Below are 23,565 nucleotides of genomic sequence, written 5' to 3'. Positions count from 1 at the left end.
TTGGTCCAACTATTAACGTCTTTACAATTTAATCCCCGGGCACTGCTTCCATATAGTCTGGGTTGAAAACCACTCCTCTAAGAAATAGTTATGCTATTAGCAGGATAGGAAATGGATTGAGGTGGTTGTGGTTGTGTGGGAGTGTTAACTACAGTATCCATAAGTCTGAGGAAAATGAAATGATTTAAAAAGGAGTCTTGTTTGTGCTTTTTGGATGAGTTAGAAAAGTGATGAGTCAAGCCTCCACTGCTAAACTCTGACAGCCTTGCCTGCCTTTTCCCCCATAGAAAAAGCCATAGTGGTAGAGGGTGGGGATTTGGGTTGAGACTCAAGTTAAAAGTATTTATACTTTTCCAATGTGGGCATGGCAAAATGGCTCCCGCAAAGAAGGGTGGGAGAAGGGTCGTTCTGTCATTGTAGTGACCAGAGAATATACTATCAACATTCACAAGTATGTCCATCGGGTGGGTTTCAAGAATTGTGCCCCTCAGGCATTCAAATCTGGAAATTGGCCAAGAAGGAGATGAGAACTCCAGATAAACTGGGCCAAAGGAATAAGGAATGTGCCATACCGTATCTGAGTGCCATTGTTCAGAAAATGTAATTAGGGTGAAGATTCACCAAATAAGCTCTATGCATTGGTCATCTACATATGTGTCACCACTTTCAAAAATCTATTATTAATGTGGATAAGAATTAACTGCTGATTGTTGAATAAAATTATAAAACTGCAAAAAAAACATCACAAGTGATTGATGACCTTTAAGGGCTTTGAACTCAGAGAGAAACATCAACTGTTTCCCCCCTAGACCAGAATTGAATCCAAGACCCTTCAGTCTGCAGGCTGACACTCTAACCATTAAGAAAACTGGCTAGGGCAAGGTAATCTTTCAACTCAGTAGTAATGTAACAAATTTCTATTTACCTTCTCTGAGCAGTAAGGGTATTCCCCCAATTCAACATACACGTAAATACTTTGTAGTTTTTTTTTTAGGAAACAATAAAACCACTTTAATTTGTTACTTTTCATTTTGAAAAGTTATTACAGAACTAGAGGCCCAGTGCACGAAATTCATGCACACGTAGGGTCCCTAGGCCTGGCCAGTGATCAGGGCCAATCAGGTTTCCTGCCTTCTCCTTCCTTCACTTCCTCAGCACTCACCTCCTGATTGCCTGCCATGTTCCATGCTGCCCCTTGGTGGTCAGCACACATCATAGCAAGTGATTGAACTCCTGGTTGAACTCCCAAGGAGAAACTTTGTATATTAGCCTTTTATATATATAGATAATTTGCAAAATTCAAAGAAAGATGCCACTGAAGGCATGTCCTAAGGACCACTGAGAAATGTCAACTATGTCACAAATACATTTTACTTTTTGCAGGTAATGGCCTTTCATTTATTTTTTTATTTATTTATTAAAGATATATTTTATTGATTTTTCACAGAGAGGAAGGGAGAGGGATAGAGAGCCAGAAACATCGATGAGAGAGAAACATCGACCAGCTGCCTCCTGCACACCCCTGACCGGGGATGTGCCCGCAACCAAGGTACATGCCCCTGACCGGAATCGAACCTGGGACCCCTCAGTCCGCAGACCGATGCTCTATCCACTGAGCCAAACCGGTTCCGGCCATTTATTTTTTTAAATATGTTTTTATTGATTATAGAGAGGAAGGGGGAGAGAGAGAGAACATTGATCAGGAATTGATCTGGTGACCTCTCAATGCATGGGATGATGCTCAACCAATCGAGCAATACCAGCCAGGGCAGGTAATGGGCTTTTAAAGTTTCCTTCATGAAATAGAATGTTGTAGTGCTTATCCTGCTTGTGTGCAGAAAAAGAACACAAGTTTCTAACCTGGAACACGAACCATGTTACATGTAGTTTCCTTAAGTTTAGGACATTTTGTGGTCCTTTTCTTGCTTTCTCTGTTCAAAGGCTTTCCCATGAAGTGGGGGAGAGGAAAAAGAAGTAAAACTGCAGCTCTAGACTGCCCGTCCTCTCCCAGATACTCTCGCTCCCTCCTTTTTATTTCTACTCTTTCTAAAACATGAGTCCCTTCTTGGATGCTGGATCCAAAAGTCTTTTAACTTGAGAAAAGGTAATGTGGAAGTAAATCTGGACCCTCTAGACTTTTGCCCTAAAAATAGGTGGAGCTTCAATGGCTTTGGAGGGACTAGTGTAAACAGTACAAGGTCTGGGTTTATTAAAGTAAAAGCATGATTCAATATGAAGTAATGGACAGGAGACAGCTGATTTCCAAAAATACATTTTCACATTTTAGATAAAATTGTTATGCTGGTTTCCTTGGAGTTGAAATTCTTAGAGGCATTTGTTTTTATTGAACTTAACTGGGTAAAATTTTTGACTTTGAGAATGAGTTTTCATATTCAGCTTGATATTTAAAAATCAGAAAAGAGGATGATATAGTTGCTAGATTTTTCCTCTTTCATGTGTTAATATCTAATTGCTTTTGTTGATGCACCAAAATTTTTTTTAGCTATCAGTTTTAAATCTCATTTAAGACTTTAATAAATGATGTATCTTTGCCTATAACTTTCATTTTTGTATTATAAGAAAATAAAGATGGGAAGATAACACAAGTTTTTATGAGGCAAATACCAAGTAAAAAATGCTGATGCATATTTTGTTACAAAAATCTTTAAAGTATCATTAAAAGATTGACTTTTAGTATTAAATATTTCACAAAATATTAATTTTTTTATTGATTTCTGAGAGGAAGGGAGAGGGAGAAAGAGAGGAAAACATCAATGATGGGAGAGAATCATCAATCAGCTGCCTCTGCACCTCCCCTACTGGGGATTGAGCCTGCAACTCAGGTATGTGCCCTGACCTGTGACCTCCTGGTTCATGGGTGAATGGTCAACCACGAGCCACATGTCTGGGCACAAATATTAATTATTTAAGTTGCTACATTGTATCTTGGCTTTAAATCTAAGCAAGCTACTATTTTTGGAATAAAATAGAAAATAAACATTCCTAAGGTGGTTTGAATCCCCCCTCCCCCCGCTCCCAATTTCAAATCTTTCTGTGTTTGCGCCAAACTCTGGATAATTTCTTGTAACAGTAAATCCTCATTGTTAAATAGGATTTTTACTTCAGCATTTGGCTTCTTAAATTGCTCTTCTCCATCCCCCCCATTTTTCCCAGAACCAAAATTGTGTTCCCCAAAGTGGCATGTTCCTTTCCATCCTATCAATAGTGGTAAAAGCAAATTCTTGTTTTGTTTTTATGGGCAGTTGGAAAAGTTGTGAGATAGAGGATCCCAAGTTCAAAAGGCCATTAGTGGAAGTGTAGCTGGCTACTCCTTTCCTCCCTCCACCCTGCTGAAGTTTGTGGCCAAAACTCAGCTGGCTGATTTTGGAAAGCCATGGAAATATCACTAATGGTGCTTTCTTTTGAGATTTGTGATTAACAAAACTGGCCCAAATCATGCAGTGTCTCCATCCCCCAAGGGGAAGTGTAAGTGAAAATGTTTTAGCAACATCACTGATATGTGTCATAACCCCAGCTAATAAAGATAAGAAACACTCAAGCTATCAAGTAGGGCTTTTTTTGAGGGCAGAACAATTTAATTTTGAACACTTGTATGTTAAAAGGCATGTTGTTGGCATAGTTTGAAAGCATAATTCTAGTGTCTGTATAAACACCCAGTTCCTCCTAAATATTTGGGACAGTTTCATAACACTATGTAGGAGTTGTATCCATCAAACCCTTTTAAATTGATCAGTTTATGCATTCCTCCCAGGCTTTTCACAATCACAAATATCTTTCCCATCCTTGTTTCTGGGATGGGGTGTAGTGGAATGGACTTGTGTTAGGAGCCAGATCTGCCCAAGTTCAAATACATTGTTGACAATTGGGCTGTTAAAATAGCACAATCCCTAGTATTAAATAAGTACTCTTTAGATATTCATTGTTATGTTAATATCCCAGATAAATATTATAGCTATAGAACAGCTTTTCCCAAGCTTTTAACAGCAAAGGTTCTCTTTTATTCTATACAACTTCTATTTTTATATATTTTACCTTCTAGGCTACTTATTATTACTTTTTTTTTTCTTATTAATCACAGATATATATCAACATGAGCTCTCCACATGGTTTGTTTCTATATTCAGTGACAGGATTCTATCCAAAAGTTGGATGTTTTGTCAGCCATCAGCTCTTCACAGGCTTGACATAGATTTTTGAACAGCACCACCAGCTTTTAGCCTTTGCAGCTATCTGGTGAGAACTCTTGAGTTTTTTGTGTCCACTGTTAACCTTTCTCTTAATTCTATTGGACACATTTTTTGAAGCACCTCCTCCAACTTTTCACTGGCCCTGAGAACAGCCACCTGAGCCAGCCAAGTCCAATGTACTGAAGCTTGTCCGTATAAACAACAGATAGGCCTTTGCTCAGTAGCGATACGAAGCTTGACTGAAACAGCAAAACAAAAAGCTGTATTTTCTACTCTGGAAAAAGTTTACTGTTTGGAAAAGGTATGATATACAGATGGCAGTTCCTGAATGTAGTTACAAAAAATATTTTTTTAGCAAAACTTGGAATACAGGAAAAGTACTTGGGAAAACATAGAAATAAGACTTCATAATTCTGACTTACACCAAAATTTTATGTGGCAGATAACTCTCTGACCCCTTTCCTGCCCATCCTCTCAACCAATGGTTTTTTGTTTTTGGTAACTTTGGGAAGTAACTCTACCTAGTTACAGAATACTTATTTTAGAAAATTTTAAAAACACAGAATGCCACAAAGGTTAAAATAATAGCTACCCTGGCCAGTGTGGTTCAGATGGGTGAACATTGTCCCATGAACCAGTAGGTCACATTCGATTCCCACATTTGATTCCCAGTCAGAGCACAATCAGGTTGCAGGCTACTGGGGCACAATGCACAGTAGGGGGTATGCAGGAGGCAACCCATCAATGTTTCTCCCTCTCTTTAAAGTCAATAAAAACATTAAAGAAAAATAGTCTAAAATCCCTCCATGAAAGTGGATATTTTTTCATAGGTAGGAATTCGGAATCTGAGTAACCTGAGATGGAGGACAGGCCTTCAGGGGGCCCATGAACCCCTGAAACTGGATGCAAACTTGACTGTGAAATACATGCATGTGAGCTTTTCTGAGATGGGCTCATGGCCTGATGAAAATTAGGTTCTCAAAGGTGGAGCCACCTTGAGAATATTACAAATTTTAGGTACAGATCTTTCCAATTTATTTTTTTTACATGTGTGGTGTGCTTTTTAAAAACTCACCCTCTGAGCTTGCTTTCAGACAGTAGTTTAAGACATCTGACCAATGAGTTTAGCTGTAATTTGACTGAAGAACTCTAGTTGAACAGGAGTTGTAACTGCTGTCCCTAAACATTAGCATTTGGTTGACATTCATTCCACAAGAATGGTGTATTTGTCCACTGAAGATGGCAGGGGCTTGTGGTTCTCTTGGCCTCAGTTGGGCTTTCCTGCAGGCCCTGGAGGATGGGCGGTAACACAGGACATGTTTGGCTCCTCATCCTCCTGCTGACAGCCAAGTCTCTGAGAGGCCAATCACACCCTTACCGATGTTGGATTCCAAGCCCTGCTGACTGGGGGAATGAATGGCTCCTAACTGTTATGGGACAGCAGGGAACTCCCCCGGCCTTCAGCATAATCAGACCTGTCACTGTCTTCAGGAACTGGCTTTCTTTCTGGGCCTCGTCCTTTGCTTTGGAGGCAACGGCTGCCATTTTCCTCTGGTATTTCTGCTGTGCTGAGCAGGCTTGCCTTTCTCATAGACCAGAGGAATTTGCTGGCCAGTCAGCTGGCTCACAGATGGCTCTCAGTCCCGTTCCTCCTCCCCCACCCCAACATCCCAACATTGATTTGCTTGGGAGGGTTAAACTCTGGAAGTGGGATGGGGGTAATCAGTTTCTTTTTGCTGGACATTTTGGAGTTTGGCCTAAAACAGAAAAAATAGACCTCCACCAAAGACTGAGGATAACTTGATAACTAGCAAACTATTGCATTGCTGAATTACCTGGTGAAGAAAATCCTTCCCTCTCCCTCCCTTCCCTCTCTCCATACATATATACATGTATACACACACACAATGCTAGAAGAGTTTTCCTTCTCTCCATACATATATACATGCATACATACATACACACACACACACACACACACACACACACGCACACACTGCTAGAAGAGTTCTCCAGGGTATGTTCTTTGGGACACTGAGTATGACATCAAAATGATCTAAGACGATTGTAGTCTCCAGTTTCCAGAGTGACAGTACACACACACACACACACACACACACACACACACACACGTTCAGGTGGCAATGGCAGTAGAGCTCAGTTTCTTGTTGGGAAGAAATTCTTCAGCATCTATTTCCTGTAGAGAATGCTAGCAGGTTTCTAACATACTTCAGCTGTTCAGGAAATACTTGAAATAATTCCCTGCTCTAGAGAATAGGAGGAGAGCCAGAAAGTTGGAAAGTATTTCTCCTTCTTTATGCTCTCAAATGTGCTTTCTCAAGGACTCCTCTATTCACACACACACTCCTAGGAGCTCTTTTTTTTTTTTTGACTCTCCCAGCCTTTTCCTGCAGAAATGTTCTTTTTAGAGTGTGGCGAGAATCCTAGTAACTTGGGACTTCCCATAGCATCCTGGCCTGAGCTTCTTAAGGAACTTCACAAATAAGAACTAATTAAGCGTGGAAAGCCCCATGGGAGTCCTCCTAGCTGCTATTGAAATGTGCCAGCTCTGAGGTGAACCGGCTGCCTCCTTTACCCTCAGCAACAATTCCAACAGTGGAGAGGAAACCGCCTGCCTCATGCTATTGAAGCTGCAAAGAAGAAGCAAGTGAGGCACCATGTCATTAATTGCCTCTTTGATTGGCTTCTTGCTACATTCTGTGGGGTTCAGATACTGGTGTTTAAATTGGGTCATTTAGACTTTTGAGCAAGATGTCAGATAATTAAAAAAAAAAAAAAAGAACCATTTAAGATTAATTTTTTTCTAAAGCAGTGGTTCTCAATGGAGGGCAATTTTACCCCCCAAGGGAAAATCTGAGCGTCTGGAGACATTTTTGGTTGTCAAATCTCAGGAAGAGGGATGCTACCGGCTTCTAAGTGGGCAGAGGTCAGGGATGCTAAATATCCTGTAATGCACGAACTGCCCCCCACAATTACAGTTTATCTGGTAGTGCCGAGGCAGACAAAGCCTGTCTACAGGTTCAAAGATTCAGTGTTGGCTTGTGTCCTCTCTCTCAGCCCCAGAATTTGTTGTTGACCTTTGAGCCCATTCAGATCTAGGCTCTAAGCTCCTAGGCATCCTGGGTTCCTGGTCCGGCCCTGCATGCATCTGCAGGTGACGACATTCCCCTAAGCCCGTGGTCAGCAAACTGCGGCTCGAGAGCCATATGCGGCTCTTTGGCCCCTTGAGTGTGGCTCTTCCACAAAATACCACGGCCTGGGTGAGTCTATTTTGAAGAAGTGGCGTTAGAAGAAGTTTAAGTTTAAAAAATTGGGCTCTCAAAAGAAATTTCAATCGTTGTACTGTTGCTATTTGGCTCTGTTGACTAATGAGTTTGCCGACCACTGCCCTAAGCTGTGGGATATGGGAGATACTCCTACCTCTCTCTGCACCATATGTTCCCTGGGAATCACATGCATGTGCATCTTGTGAGTGGTTTTTATGCAAAGGGAACCACTTTTTGCATAGCTCCCAGTTGGGCTCCAGAGCTTCGAGGTCCTGTGGTCCCTGCAGTGGGTAGAGTGAGGTATTTTCATTTCTCTGTTGGGCTATTCAGTGAGCAGCTACTTATTTCTGCATTTCTTAAGGCCCAGCCATCAGGGAGGCCTCAGTGCCCATTTCATGGGGTTGTTGTGAAGGTTACTAGTAAATGGCTTTGTGCAGATGAAATGGTTCGGGCAAAGCGGGGCACACAGCAAGCGCTCAGTGGCAGTGGTCTTTGCCTTCCACAATCACAAATTCTCAGCAAACTTCACACGGAAAGCTTTGATTCAGAGACGGAGATATCTGAGAAAGATAAAGGAAACACAGTATTTTCGTCTGTTTAATGATTTTATTTTACCTATTTGCAAGCTCACCTCCCCTTGTCTTAACGCTTAACTCTGGGCCTCAGAATCCCGCCATGGGTCATCCCTTCCTACTCACTCCTTCGCCCTTTCCTCGGCTATTTTTTGTTGCCTCCACATTACTGGGTAAAGAGTAAGGAACCAAATGCCCAATCAAACCTTAATTCAATCCATCCCACCCAGATCCCATCAGCTCCGCTCTAATCTAGCTAATGGGCTCCATTTGCTTCCAATTCCATCAATTAAATCAAACCTACCCCACGCACCACGCAATGAAACTAACCTTCCAGGCCAAAAGCTTTTGCTTTGAACGCTGAGAGTGTTAACAGGAAAAAAATAAACCTGCCTTCCTGCCACCTGAGGAGTCTGAAACACTGACATGAGGAACGAAGATGCTTCTAAAAGTTTGCAGACACGACCTATCTCCGAGTTTACAAATTTGGGTGAATTCTCTGGAACGGAGGCCCGGCAGCACCAGATCCCAAATGGCTTCCAAAATGCGCTGCGAGTCCACCGTGAGTTCATTCTTTTGGATTTACACCGGAGGTGAAAACAATGCTTTGCTTAGAATGGCTGAGAGTCAGAGAAAGTAGAAGTTATTGGTGAAAAGAAAACCAAACCAATGCATTCTGTTTTTTTCTCACAGTGGGTTAATACTTCATGCACGTTGAAACTGTGAACACAGGGTGTGGGATTTGCTATGAAAAGCACCATGGGGGATACTGAGCTCTTGGTCTTACAAGGTGGGAGGGTCCAGTTTGTGAAAACCAGTGACTTCCTCCCAACTGGAAAATCTGCCACAGGGAGGCAGTAGAGCCCAGTGGTTAACAGCATGGGCTCCAGAATCAGATTTGAGTTTGAATCTGAATCTGGCACTGAAAAGCTGTGTGACCTCCAGAAAGTTACTTAACTGCTCTCATTCCAATGCAGCAAAAAGGAGGATGAAAGTGGTATCCAACTCAGGGATATTTTCAGGGTGAACGAGATTAGCTCCACGAGTAAGCTCTCAATTGGTGTAGTTTAAAAAGTAGGATACTGTATTGCATATTTGGAAGATTTAAAGACGGCAGGTCTTAAAGGTGTTCTTATCAGAAGAAAAACATTTTGGTAACTATGTATCATGATGGCTGTCAGCTAGACTTACTGGGGAGATAATTTTGCAGTATATTTATATATATATGTATATATGTGTATATACATACAGACATTATATCAAGTCATTATGTTGTACAACCAAAATTAATATAATGTTATATGTCATTTATACCTCAATTTTTAAAAATAAAATTGGTTTTTGTTTCATTTCATTCTTTTTAAAAAGTATTTTATTGATTTTTTTACAGAGAGGAAGGGAGAGGGATAGAGAGTTAGAAACATCGATGAGAGAGAAACACGGATCAGCTGCTTCCTGCACAACCCCTACTGGGATGTGCCTGCAACCAAGGTACATGCCCTTGACTGGAATCAAACCTGGGTCCCTTCAGTCCGCAGGCCGACACTCTATCCACTGAGCCAAACCAGTTAGGGCTATACCTCAATTTTTGGAAAGTAGGAGTTTAAGGTGAGGGCAACAGTTTTGTGTGTGTTTTTTTAACTTCTCACCTGAGGATATGTTTCTATTGATTTCTTAGAGAGGAAAGGGGAGAGAGAGAGAGAGAGAGAGAGAGAGAGAGAGGAGAGAAACATCATTGTGAGAGAGAAACATTGATCAGCTGCCTCCTATATGCGCCCTGACCGGGGATTGAACTGCAACCTTTTGGTGTATGGACAGCGCTCCAACCAGCTGAGCCACCTAGCCAGGATGGCAACACATTTTTTTTTTATTAAATTTAATTAACTTATTTATGTATTTTTAGACAAATTGATTACATTTTATTACTGTGCTGTAAGGGGGTTTATTCTCAAGCTGAGCAGTGGAATGTAAAATAAAAATTGTAAGGTGGATTATTTTTTTATTTGTTTTTATTGAATTTATTGGGGTGACATTGGTTAATAAAATTATATAGGTTTCAGGTGTACAATTCTATAATACATCATCTGTATATTGTATTGTGTGTTCACCACTCCAAGTCAAGTCTCCTCTCATCACCTTTTCCCCTCTCCTTCCTCTCCCACCCTGCTTTCTCTCTGGTAATCATCATACAGTTGTCTGTGGCTATGAGGACTTTTTCTTAATTCTTTCAACTTTTTCACTTAGCCACCTAACCCTCCTTTCTCTGATAGCTGTCAGTCTGTTCTCTGTATCTATGAGTCTGTTTCTGTTTTGTTGAGGGCAACACATTTCTGATAGCTAGATGATAGCTAGATAAAATGTTTTTGAGAACAATATCTGTCAACAGTTACTCAGTGAACCTATCCCCAGTCTTCACATTGCAGTCTTGGTCATGAAGCAGATTCCAACAGCTGCTTCAGAGAAACAGTGGCCTCCGCAATGTTATTCTTCTAGCTTTTCCTTGTCATGCAAAAAAATGTGTAATTTGTTCCATTTCACTCTTGAGGGTGACAAGCTTTCTTTTAGCCTTTGGTAGCGTGTATACAAACACACATGGAAATGATCTATGTTATATAATTATTTTATTAACATGTAATAGAGTATATTATTATATATTATAATTTTGTATTTAATTTATCTTTTTTTATTTTTATTCTGGGCTTTTCAGTTAGGATTCCATAGAGGTGGGGAAGGCTGCTTTTTTTCCTGCTCTTTTTCTTATTCAAGGTTTCAAAGACAGCTTTAAGCAAAAGCTTTCAGTTTGGGTGTTGATTACACTGAACAGTGTTCAAGTTGGGGGTGGGTAGTTAAATATTATGGCTGGTATTTCAATGGGTGATACGTTTTGGAGAGGAGAGGGGTTAATTGGGTGTGTTGAGATCTAGGTCATCAGATGAGAGGAATTTAGTTTAGTTTTGTTTTTTTTAAAAAAGATTTTTAAGATTTGATTTTTAGAGAGAGAGAGGAAAGGAGAAAGGGAGAAACATTGATGTGAGAAAGAAACAGATGGGCTGCCTCCTCCACTGGGGGGTCTAGCCCACAACCGGGCATGTGCCCTGACTTGCAATGGACAGCAACCTCTTTGTGCATGGGATGATGCCTAACCAACAGCCACACTAGCCAGGGCAAGGAAGGAATTTAGTTTTCATCACTGGTTTGTGTTATGGTTCCATCTGCAGATTAGCTTGTCTGGCTGGTTTTATAGGAGTGAATTAGATGTTGATGTAATATCAGGTTCTTCATTAGTGAATAGAAGTAAGAGATTGTTTCTCTCCTCCAGTAGCCCTGCTATGTCAGAGTTGAGCTTGAACCCTGGCAACTTCTGAGCTGCTCAGCAGGAATTATTTAGGGCCGGAGAGATTCCAAATGAGAGGCAATAATCATAAGAGTGACCCTTTGCTGAGCACTTATGTCCCAGGCATTGTACTAAGTACGCCCCTTACTGGAACCTCTCAGGAAAGCCTCATCACACTCTATAAGGTGGATGGTGTCTATAAGCCCTTTTTACACATGAGAAAACAGAGGCATAATGAGGTCAAATGATTTGCCACAGTGTAGCCAGCTTGTCTGGTTTCATCTTCTTCTCCCAAGGACAAAAGGAGGTGGTGTTTGGAACCTAGACTCTGCTCTGCAGACCTGGCTCCTGGCCAGGGCTCTTTGCAATGGACAAGAACCCGGACTGAAGCTGCTTGGCTCCCTGAGACCACCCAAGAAGGCACTGGGGAAGAGCAAGCTGGTTGCATCTGGCAAAGGGGCAACGTCCTTTTATAAGTTTGAGGACACAGCAACGGGCAAGAGCAGGGGAGGAAGCTGAGGCCTTCAAGGGGCACTGGCCAGGATGCTGGGCCTCGGAGCTCTCTCCGGAATGAATCAGCTCTCTTCGGGCTGCTGCCAGTTTTTGAAGAGGAAAGAATTAATGCTGGTCAGAGACTGGGCCAAAGCTGATGGTTTTAAGAGAAGCTTCCCTGATGTGCTTCCCTTTAACCCAACAACTTCGAGTTCTCCGGGCCTTGAACATGAGTCTGGGAAGGAAAACAGTTTACACCACAAACCATCCCCTGACATGCATCACCTCCCTCAATTCTCACAAACACCTGGGACGCAGGGGCAAGAATTCCACTTCTACAGAGAAAGCCATGGAGGCTCAGACAGATTAAGGAAGCTTCCTTGAGTCACACAGCCACCGAAGAGCAACAGCGGAGAGTGTGCTATTGGCTGGCTGTCCTTGCCTCATGCTGCCACGGATGGTACTAATTAATTGTTGGGCTACAAAGCCTGGAAGAAAAAAATTTCGTTTCCCCCAAGATTTTATCATCCACTAGAAGGATAAGACTGGAATCCAAATGACTGGTAGGAATGGTGGCCATTAATTGAGAGCTTTCTGGAGCTGTAACTGCCTCATGTTTAGTAGCTCTAATAGGCTAACCATGGTTCTGTGAGGAAAGACTTGTTCCCATTTTACAGATGGAGAAACGGGCTCAGAGAAGCTAAGAAAGTTGCTCGAGTTTCCACAGCCAACAGTTGTCCCTTCCCAGCCAAGGGAGGCATCCAGAGAAGCACAGACAAGCCCTGTGGGTGGAGATGGTTACATGTGGTGTGTGTGTGCAGCTCTAGCGTCATTCCAGACCTGAAATTAGTCATCTGCAAGTCACAGAGCCAGCCCCTCTGGACATGGTGAGGCTGTTTTATATATTAGGCAGAGCTGGGCCCAGAGAGCGTGGTTCTAAGCAGAGAAGATGGCCTCGTTCCAAAGGCCTCCCCTCTGAGGGCCCATGGGAGCTGGCCAGGCCTGGGGACCCTCGGGAGAGGTGATGCTGGGCTTCTTCCAGCTCAGAAACCCGTTGGCCTTTACCCGGCGATATGAACCAGATGTGGGGCACCTCCTTCTGCAGGAGGCCTCTCACCACCTCTCAGCTCCTCTGCCTGCGGCCCAGCCCCCCTCGCCTGCTACCCTGACTCCCATATCCCATTCCTCATGGGCACCCTGCATCCTCCCTTCCCACCAGCAGGAAATGACACTGGACAGATCTCCAAGTCCATATGTCCTGGACAGTCTCTCTAGGAATTTCTTTGGCTTCCAGTTTGTTCTATGTGTCATCCTTTTCCACTCACAGCATTTAAAAAAAAAGAAAAGAAAAGAAAAGAAAAAGGAAAAAAGAAAAAAGAGTGAGTGTTCTTACCCCCTTGTGATGTTGGGCAAATAATATTTTTATGTCTGCATCCATTACTCTCATTACTTATTTTGTTAATGAAATTATTTCCATTTGGCTGGTTGCAGTGTCCTTTGGCTATAATCCGTCATTCTTTGAGCTTTCTAGCACAAGCTGTTCTAGGCTCATCTTGTATTTTTCCTGGCCCAGCCCTGGGATCAGCCGTTTCGCCAAGGAACCCGGTTTGGTTTTAGTTAAATGGTATTTAGAAGTCAAGATCTGGATGCTGGGTGTGCTCACTGCTGTTAGAGGGAGGCCTCCCAGTCCCTCTCAGTGGGCAGGGCATGGGACTGTGGCTATGTATACACATGCATACACAAAATGACACACTTCATACACAATCATTTACCTCTATGTTTATTACTATTTTAAAAAATAGGTTTGTATTGATTTAAGATCAACAGGAAGGGAGAGGGAGAGAGAGACAGAAACATCAATGATGAGAGAGAATCATTGATTGGCTACCTCCTGCATGCCCCCTGGGATCGTACCCGCAACCTGGGCATGTGCTCTGACTGGGAATCAAACTGTGACATCCTGGTTCATGGGTCTACGCTCAACCACGAGCCACACCGGCTGGGCTGTTTATTATTATGATTTTTAAATATATTCAGAGAGGAAGGAAGAGAGAGAGAGAGAGAGAGACAGAGACATCAATGATGAGAGAGAATCATTGGCTGCCTCCTCCCTCACTGGGGATCGAGCCCGCAACCTGGATATGTGCCCTTGACTGGAATCAAACCCAGGATCCTTCAGTCCGCAGGCCGACGCTCTGATTTACCGAGCCAAACCAGCTATGGCTGTTTATTATTTTTAAAAATTGTGGTAAAATACACAAAACATAAAATTTACCATCTTAACCATTCTTAAGTGTACAGTTTGGTGGCATTAAACACATTCATGTTTTTGTACAACCATCGCTACCATCCATCTCCAGAACGCTTTTCATCTTGTAAAACTGAAACTCAATACCTATTAAGCACTCATCTGCAGGATTGTTTTTAAATCTATCTGTATATATGAGAGCCTGAGTTCACACTGCTATGTCCAGTGTCTATCCAACACCACAGGGCTCATTCCAGCCTCTTCCTTTCTGTATGTGTAACTCCCTTCTCTGACAGCGATGCTTTACCCCTCCTCCCTGACCATGTCCTATGTGGACACTTCTCATCTTGTTGGGCTCTGCCTCGTTATGTCTCACTTCCTCCCTGTGTGGCCACCCACCCTGGATTGCCACAGCTCCCTACCTCCTACCTTGGTGGCCTACCTTCTTTGTCTCACCTACATTTTAGGACTGACTTTTTCAGGAAGGGGAAAGGGATATGAAGAAGAGCTATTTGTTATTCTCATGATCTTTAAGTGAAACCACGGAATTTATTCATATCTCACCAGTTGTTCTACCAATGGCCTCATCCCAAGACCCAATCCAGGATATCATGTTGCATCGAGTTGTGTCTTCTTCGTCTCCTTCACTATGGGACATTTTCCCAGTCCATCCTTGTTTTTCTTTATCTTGACACTTTTGAAGAGTACACACAGATATTTTGCATAATGTTCCTCAATTTGAGCTCATTGATGTTTTCTCACGATTAGACTGGGGATGTACATTTTTGGAAAGAATGCCAAAGAGATGAAGCGTTATTCTATCATATAACGGGATGTGTGATATCAATGTGTATTAGTTACATTTTAAAGGTGTAGACACTGGGGCCCTGGCGGGTAGTTCAGTTGGTTAGAGTGTTGTCCTGAGACGCCATGGTTGCGGGTTTGATCCCCTGGTCAGGGCACATACAAGAATCAACCAATGATATGCATAAATAAGTGGAACAACAAATTGATGTCTCTCTCTCTCTCTCTCTTGTTCCCCCTTCTTCTCTCTCTAAAAAATAAATTAATAAAATAAATAAAGGGGTATACATTGGGATTCCGAAGCTGTCACCTGCCTAGAGTCCCACAGCAAGTAAATGGTAGAAGGAGGATTTGAAACTGAGCCACTCTGAGCTTTGTGCCATTTCCTTGGTTTGAGAGGAAGAGCTGTCTGATGAAGGAGATGACTCAAGGCCCCTGGTATTGACGTGGAGGGTAGGAGGTGGGAGGTGGGAGACTTTACATCCATATTCGGTCCTTCAGCCAGGGCTGATTCACCCCTGTGGCCTCTTCCCAGTGCCCTGTCCAGTCTTGTCTTAAATTCCCTCTGTCTGCGGCAAGTAGCTCCTCTTCAAGTAGACCTGGCAAGACCATTTTTTGTCCATTAGATGAGATTGCCTGGTCTTTGTGCCTGTGGTGCCAGGATGAAAATAACCAGGTAATTCAGAAGAGACGCCTTTTTCAGGAGGGCGGAGTTACAGGGGAATCCCATAACCAAAGCTGCTAGCAGTCCTCAGGCCATCTGGTACCCCCACCCCAGCCTCAGCGCTCCTGCCTGCTCTTGGGGCTTCTCTCAGTGGCATGCCTGAAGAAGAGGCCGTCCACATGGACCTGGCTTAAGGGTGTTGGTGACACTGGCTTTCCTTTGCCTGCTGTTGACCCTTTGCCTACCAGTTCTCAGCAAACTCACTGCCACTACATCAGAAACAGCTGGGACTTTCAGAGTAGATGTTCCAAACATGCCCTCGGGGCAGTGGTCACCTACCATATGTGTTTCGTTTGGCCCTCACTTAATAAAGTTTAAAATTTGTTTACAACATGAACAAATCAGGAGCTCATCAGAAAAGTCTGCATTTTGGCTTCTCTTGAAAAATCAGATGTGGGAATAGATGGTCCACATTCCCACATGGCAGCACATGGCCAGAACTGAGCATGGCTGCCCCTTGAGGCGTGGCACAGGTGACCCGTTTCACTCTCGTCCCCACTGCTCCCTACTGTTACCACCCTCAACCTCCTTCATTTGTACTGTCTGCCTGGCCTCTGACGGCATTTAAGCCCACAACCCCTGTGTTAGATTTTTGCAGTTCATTCATTCACTCAACAAACACAGAGCCCGCACTCAAATCACGTTTTGTGCTGGGCTCCAAGATCAATGGCACGTACACTGGGGATTCTAGAGCTGTATGGTAAGTCTCTGATAGGCTCTACTGACATGTGAGCATTGAAGAGGGACTTGAAAAGTTGTTCGCCTTCTAAATTCAAGTGAGGTTTAGAGGGGAACGCTGCTCCCTTTACTTTGGGACCCCTGTCCTGTGTTGCTCTCAGGACCTGAGGTTCCAGGGAATGTGAGAAGGGTAAGTGCAGGATGCTTAGCTGTGGCACAAGATGACATCAGGGCTGGAATGACCTATTATGTGAGTGATGGAGGTTCCATGAGGCAGAAGACTTGACGTCGGACAGGTTTGGTTGAAGTCCTGGTTTTGCCACTTACCTGCTATGTGATCATGTAGGGTTACTGACATTCTCTGGGTGTCTGTTTCCGCCTCTTTAAAATGGGGACGATAATGTTTATTCACAAGGTTACTGTCAGTGTCATGTGTAATGTATATAAAGTATCAAGAGTAGCGTGGGGAATGTGGTACTCACCACCAAATAGACATTCGTCATCATTTAAAAAAACAAGTACTCCTTTTAAAAAATTTATTGATTTTAGAGAAAGAGAAAGAGAGAGACATTTCTTGTTCCACTTATTTATGCACTCATTGGTTTATTATTGTATGTGCCCTGGCCCGGGGTTGAACCTGCAACCTTGGTGTATTGGAAGGACATTCTAAGCAACTGAGCTACCCAGCTGGGGCATGCTCCTTCTATTATTATTTTTTTGGTGTGTAGTTCTATGAAATTTTATCACATGTACAGACTCAAGTAACTATCCCCATAATCTGGATACAGAACTGGTCCATCACTACTAATAAAACCTTCTGTGTTAGTTACCCCTTCATAGTTGCATTCTCCCTCTAACCCTAACCCCTGGCAACCACTGATCTAGTCTCCATCACTATAATTTTGTCACTTAAAAAAATCAAACAATATGTAACTTTTTTTTGCAATGAACATATATTAGTTTTATTAAAATTTAAAAATGAGTATCTATGTCAGGCAAAAAGGAGCAAAATAGTTTAGGGTTTAATTTAAATATGTGTATATGTATATGTGTGTGTACACACACACACATATACATATACATATATATACAAAATAGCTTTGGGTTTAATTTAAATATATGTATATGTATATGTGTGTGTGTACACACACACATATACATATACATATATATACACACACACACACACACACACTAGGGGCCCAGTGCATGAATTCGTGCACCTTGAAAGGAACTGTGGGCTGTGAGGCTGCAGTGGGCACAGGGGTGGGTCTCGGACCATTCTCCATGTCCCCGCCCAGCTCCTCCCACCGTGGCTCCTGGCCCCCTGTCTGACGACAGCCCTACTCCCACCACTGCCACTCACACCTGCTGACGGCGTGGACCAATTAGGGCTGGCGCCAGCAGCAGGTCAAGTGGGGCTGGTGCCGTCAGTGGGTGCGAGCGACCGCTGCTGCCCTGATCACCCCTCAGGAGCAGGGGGAGGTGGAGAAGCCCTCAGGGGTAATTAGGGCTGGCAGCCACTGTTCGCGCCCACTGATAGCACCGAGCGATCGGGGCTGGTGCAGGCACCAGCAGTGGGTGTGAACAGTGGCTCTGGCGCTGGCAGCAGGTGTGAGCGCCAGGCAGGACCATGCGCACGGGGAGCAAAGAAATTTCAGTAACCACCAGAGACTTGCCCTGATGACAGTGACCGGTGCCCCGCCTTGGTCTGGTGCCCCTGCTCACCTGCTCCACCATCCCACCACAGCCGCCGCCCTCCATGTTCCGTGCGCACCCCCTGGTGGTCAGCGCATGTTATAGCGACCAGTTGTTCCACCTTTTGGTCTATTTGCATATTAGGGATATATATATATATATTTATTTTATTTCAGAGAGGAAGGGAGAGGGAGATGTAGTAACATCAATGATGAGAGAGAATTATTGATTGGCTGCCTCCTGCACACCCTTCCTGGGGATTGAGCCCGCAACCTGGGCATGTGCCCTTGACCAGAATCGAAGCCAGGACCCTTCAGTCCACAGGCTGATGCTCTATTCACTGAGCCAAACTGGCTAGGGTTAAGTTATTCTTTTTTTCTAGTTTTGTTGAAGTATGATTGAAAAATAAAAATTGTATAAATTTAAGGTGTATGTAATGATTTGATATACAGGCAGTCCTCGGGTTACATCTGACTTGACTTACATCATTTCATGGTTACGTCGCCATCTCCCATTTACAGTATTTATTAAAAAAAAGTTCCGTTATTTCGACGTATGTACATATGTACTTTATGTTTTTTATTATTTATTTACCACAAGTAAAGGTCAGGAATTGTTATCTTTCTTTTAAATTTCTTTTCCTGTGTCACTTCATTACTGCTGTGATGTGCTCCATGTGAGTGATGGAGGTGCTTATGTAGGTGGGTTCCAACTTACAGCAAAAATCGAGTTACATTGCGCCGTAGGAATGGATCTCCGACGTAACCCGAGGACTGCTTGTATTGTATGCATTGCGAAGTGATTACTGCAATCAAGCTAGTTAACATAGCAAGCGTCTTCAGTATGTAACCTTTTGAGATTGTTTTTTTCCCCCCACTCAGCATAAAGCCCTGAAATCCTCTTAAGTTGTTTCATGTATCAATGGCTCTTTCCTTTTTAATGCTGAGTAATATGGATGGATGTACACTGTTTATCCATTCACCTGTTGAAGGACATTTGACTTGTTTCCAGTTTTTGACTTGTGATGGTTACTATCATGTGTTAATTTGACTGGGCCATGGGGAGTGACTAGATATTTGGACAAATCTTATTCTGTGAGGGTGTTTTTGGATGAATTTAACCTTTAAATCAATAGCTAAGTAAAGCAGATTGCTCTCCCTAATGTAGGTGGGCCTCATCTAATCAGTTGAAGGCTTGAATAGAAAGAAAGGGCGGACCTTCTTCCAAATAAGAGAATTTGTCCCAACTATCTTGAGCTGGGATAGTTGTTTTTTGTTTTTCTGTTTTTCCGCCTTCAAACTGCAACTGAAACATCAGCTCTTTCTGGGTTTCAGGCCTTCGGACTCAGACTGGAACTACACATGGGCTCTCTTCAGTTTGTCGACTGCAGATCTTGGGACTTGTCAGCCTCTATATTCATGTGAGCCAACTCTTTATTGTAAATCTCTTTACATATTTACATGTGACTATTATACGTGAAGGTGCTATAAACATTGATGTGTAGGATTTTGTATGAATATCAATTTTCATTTCTCTGGGATAAACACCCAGGAGTATAATTGCTGGATCTTACGATAAATGCATGTTTAACTTTATAAGAAACTGCCAAACTATTTTCTAGAATGGCTGTACCATTTGACATTCCCCATTGCTTTTATTATTTTGCTATAGTAGTTAAATTAGTTAACTTTGAAACGGGCTGGCATTTAGAAGGCTGGTCATACAGGCATTTTTGTTCACGTGTCCCGTAATCATGGCTATCACACGCATCCTTGCTTTAACTTTCATATTTATTAGCCAAACACAGAGGTCTGCAGGGTTAAAGATTTGAAATAACAAACCTGGCTGCCTCAGATTTTCTTGGCTGGCACCAGGTCTTGCCAGGCCTTTGAATCAGCTGGGTGCAGGGAAGGGTCACCAGGAAACTCAGGCTGCCGGACCCGACAGGAAGCGTGGGATGAAGCTTACTCTGGGTCTGGCTCGTGGTCAGCCCTGCTGGGGCCTGAGGCTTGCAGGCCAGCTCGCTGTGCACCGTCAGGAAATGGCCCGGGCTCTTTAAAACACCCCACCCCCGAAAAATAAGTTCACAAACGAGGAACCTCTGAGCTCCTTCCTTTAAGAAATAGCATCTTAAAACCTTAAAGAAAATTGACTTAAAAAGCAATTATGACCCTGTGTTCCTTGGACGCAACATACTGGGGCTCCTTTTCTTGGATAAGCCTGCTGTGGAGTTATTTGCTGATAATACCATAACCTTCTCCCTTCTACCCTTTCTGCATGCCTCCCCCAACTTCACATGCACAGAAGTATTTGTCTTGCCTACGGCTATTATTGCCTAACACTAGAATTTTAGCACATTGCACTGGGGGGTTGATTCATAGATTCCATCAGACATCACAACTGTAAGAACCTTTCTAATTTGATGTCACCTCGCTGGAGTCTCCCAATAACTGTAATATGCGCAGGCGAACTGCTAACTCTATTTTATTAGGAATTTCCCAGGATGAGGACCGAGGTTTACAACTATTAAGGCACTTTCCACAGGTCCCATGGTTTTAAGTGGTGGAGCTGGGGCCAGGAGACCAACGCTGGTTCAGAACCTCACTCCTCCTTCTAGCCTGAAGCTGCCAGTATGGAAGCCATGGATTGCGTGTGGCCATTGAGCCTTTTTTTTTTTTTTTTAAATTGACTTTTTAGAGAGAGAGAGGAAGGGAGAAAGAAACATTGATGTGAGAGTGAAATATCCATCAGCTCTTCCTGCATGCCCCCTACTGGGAGGGAGCCTGCAACCTGCATGGGTGCCCTGATGGGCAATTGAACCGGTTCCGTGCTGACCACACCCAACCAACTGAGCCACCCCAGCCAGGGCCGCCATTGAGCCTTTTAATGTGGCGAGTCCTAATTGAGCTATGCTGCTAGCGCAAAACTCACATTGGCTTTTGAAGGCTTTGTATGAAAAAAATAATGAATGTAGACTCTCATTAACGATTTTTTAATATTGTTTACAAGCTGAGATGATGTTTTGGATATGCTGGGTTAAAAAAATATCTTGCAAAAATGAATCCCACCTGTTTTTTTTTTTTTTTTAATGTGACAACTAGAAATGTAAAATTTTATGTGTCTCACGTTGTATTTCTATTGGACAGTGCTGCTTTAGACCACATCAGAGGCAGTCTTTTTCACAGATGAGTGTTTTAGACGTATGATCTCATTACCTTGTAAAAGCATGTTCATTCCCAGTGTCTGCTCTCGGATGGCATTTATGCAGATTTCTCCCCACCATCTTTAAATGTCACCCTCTCTGATAAATGTGGGGGATGGGAACTTGTCTCCTGGCTGTTCTGAGTGGTTACCTTCTTTTTTTTCCTCCAGTTTTTTAAATTATAAAATATACATAATATATAATTTATTTTAAGCATTTTTATGTGTACAATACATTGGCATTAAGTGCATTCTTAATACTGTGCAACCATCAACCTGTCCATTCCCAGAACTTTTCATCATCCCAAATGGAAACTCATTACTCATTAAACAGTAACTGCCCACTCCTCTTTCCCCAGCACCTGCCAATCTCCATTATGTTTTCTGTCTCTATTAATTTGCCTATTCTAGTTATTTCATATAAGTGGAATCATATAATAGTTGTCCTTTTGTATGTGGCTTATTTTACTTAGCATAATGCTTTTTAGTTTCATCTATGTTGTAACATGTATTAGAATTTCATTCCCTTTTAAGGCTGAATAATATTCTATTATATATACACTAGAGGCCCGTTGCACAAAATTTGTGCACAGGGGTGTGTGTCCCTCAGCCCAGTCTGTACCCTCTCCAATCTGGGACCCCTTGAGGGATGTCCGACTGCCTGTTTAGGCCCAATCCTACTGGGCCTAAATGGGTAGTTGGACATCCCTCTCACAATCCAGGACTGCTGGCTCCCAACTGCTTGCCTGCCTGTCTTCCTGATTACCCCTAACCGCTTCTGCTTGCCAGCCTGATCACTCCCTAACCACTTCCCTGCCAGCCTGATTGATGCCTAACTGCTCCCCTGCCAGCCTGATTGCCCTTAACTGCCCTCCCCTGCAGGCCTGGTCACCCCTAACTGCCCCCCCCCGGAGGCCTAGTCCCCCACAACTGCCCTTCCCTGAAGGCCCAGTCGCCCCCAACTGCCCTCCCTTGCAGGCCTGGTCCCTCCCAACTGCCCTCCCCTGCTGGCCATCTTGTGGCGGCCATCTTGTGTCCACATGGGAGCAGCCATCTTTGACCACATGGGGGCAGCCATCTTGTGTGTTCGAGTGATTGTCAATTTGCATATTACTCTTTTATTAGTTAGAACACACACACACACACACACACACACACACACATAATACACATGAACCATGTTTATTTATCCATTCATCTGTTGATAGACATTTGAGTTGTTTCTGCCTTTGGGCTATTATAAATAACTAGAGGCCTGGTGCATGAATTCGTGCACGGGTGGGGTCTGGCTGGCCTGCCCCGATTGGGGCCGATCAGGCTGGGCTGGCCAGAGGGAGGGGCCTTGGGTGGTTGGTGGGCTGGCCCTGCCCCTGATTGGAGTATGGGGGGCCTAATGGGGGTAGGGCCAGCCGAGGGAGGGGCCCCTGAACTCTGGTTGAACTCCTGGTTGAGGGGACAATTTGCATATTACCCTTTTATTATGTACTAGAGGCCTGGTGCATGAAATTCGTGCATGGGATGGGGGGGGGGCATCACTCAGCCCCACCTGCACCCTCTCCAATCTGGGATCAGGCCTAAATCGGCAGTCAGACATAACTCTCACAATCTGGGACTGCTGGCTTCTAGCTGCTCGCCTGCCTGATCACTCCTAACCCCTCTGCCTGCCTGCTTGATCACCCCTAACCCCTCTGCCTGCCTGCCTGATCTCCCCTAACCACTCTGCCAGTTGGGGGCAGTTCCTGCATTGAGCGTCTGCCCCCAGTGGTCAGTGTGCATCATAGTGACTAGTTGTTCTGCTGGTCAGTCGATTTGCATATTAGGTTTTTTTTATTTTTTATTTTATTATTATTATTTTTTATATTGTATTGATTTTTTACAGAGAGGAAGGGAGAGGGATAGAGAGTTAGAAACATCGATGAGAGAGAAACATCGATCAGCTGCCTCCTGCACACTCCCTACTGGGGATGTGCCCGCAACCAAGGTACATGCCCTTGACCTGGAATCGAACCTGGGACCTTTCAGTCCGCAGGCTGATGCTCTATCCACTGAGCCAAACCGGTTTCGGCATATATTAGGGTTTTATTATATAGGATTCAGGGCAATTACACAGGTTGAAAATATGCAGAGACTTTTTAAACCATCACATTCCCTCCAGAGATCATTTGTTTCCTGTAATCAGCACGTGTTTTGCTTGGCTATGGGATAAAGACGCAAACACTCTTGATGCCACACTGCAGCCTGTAAAACTGGATTCTGACACAGGGTTCCAGCTTCATTTCCTCATGGTCTTCGTGGGAGGACAAGCCTCTGAGCAACCGC

The sequence above is a fragment of the Eptesicus fuscus genome, chromosome 20 (genome assembly GCF_027574615.1).
Source record: "Eptesicus fuscus isolate TK198812 chromosome 20, DD_ASM_mEF_20220401, whole genome shotgun sequence".
In the NCBI taxonomy this organism is placed as follows: domain Eukaryota; kingdom Metazoa; phylum Chordata; class Mammalia; order Chiroptera; family Vespertilionidae; genus Eptesicus; species Eptesicus fuscus.
This window is presented reverse-complemented; position numbering follows the sequence as displayed.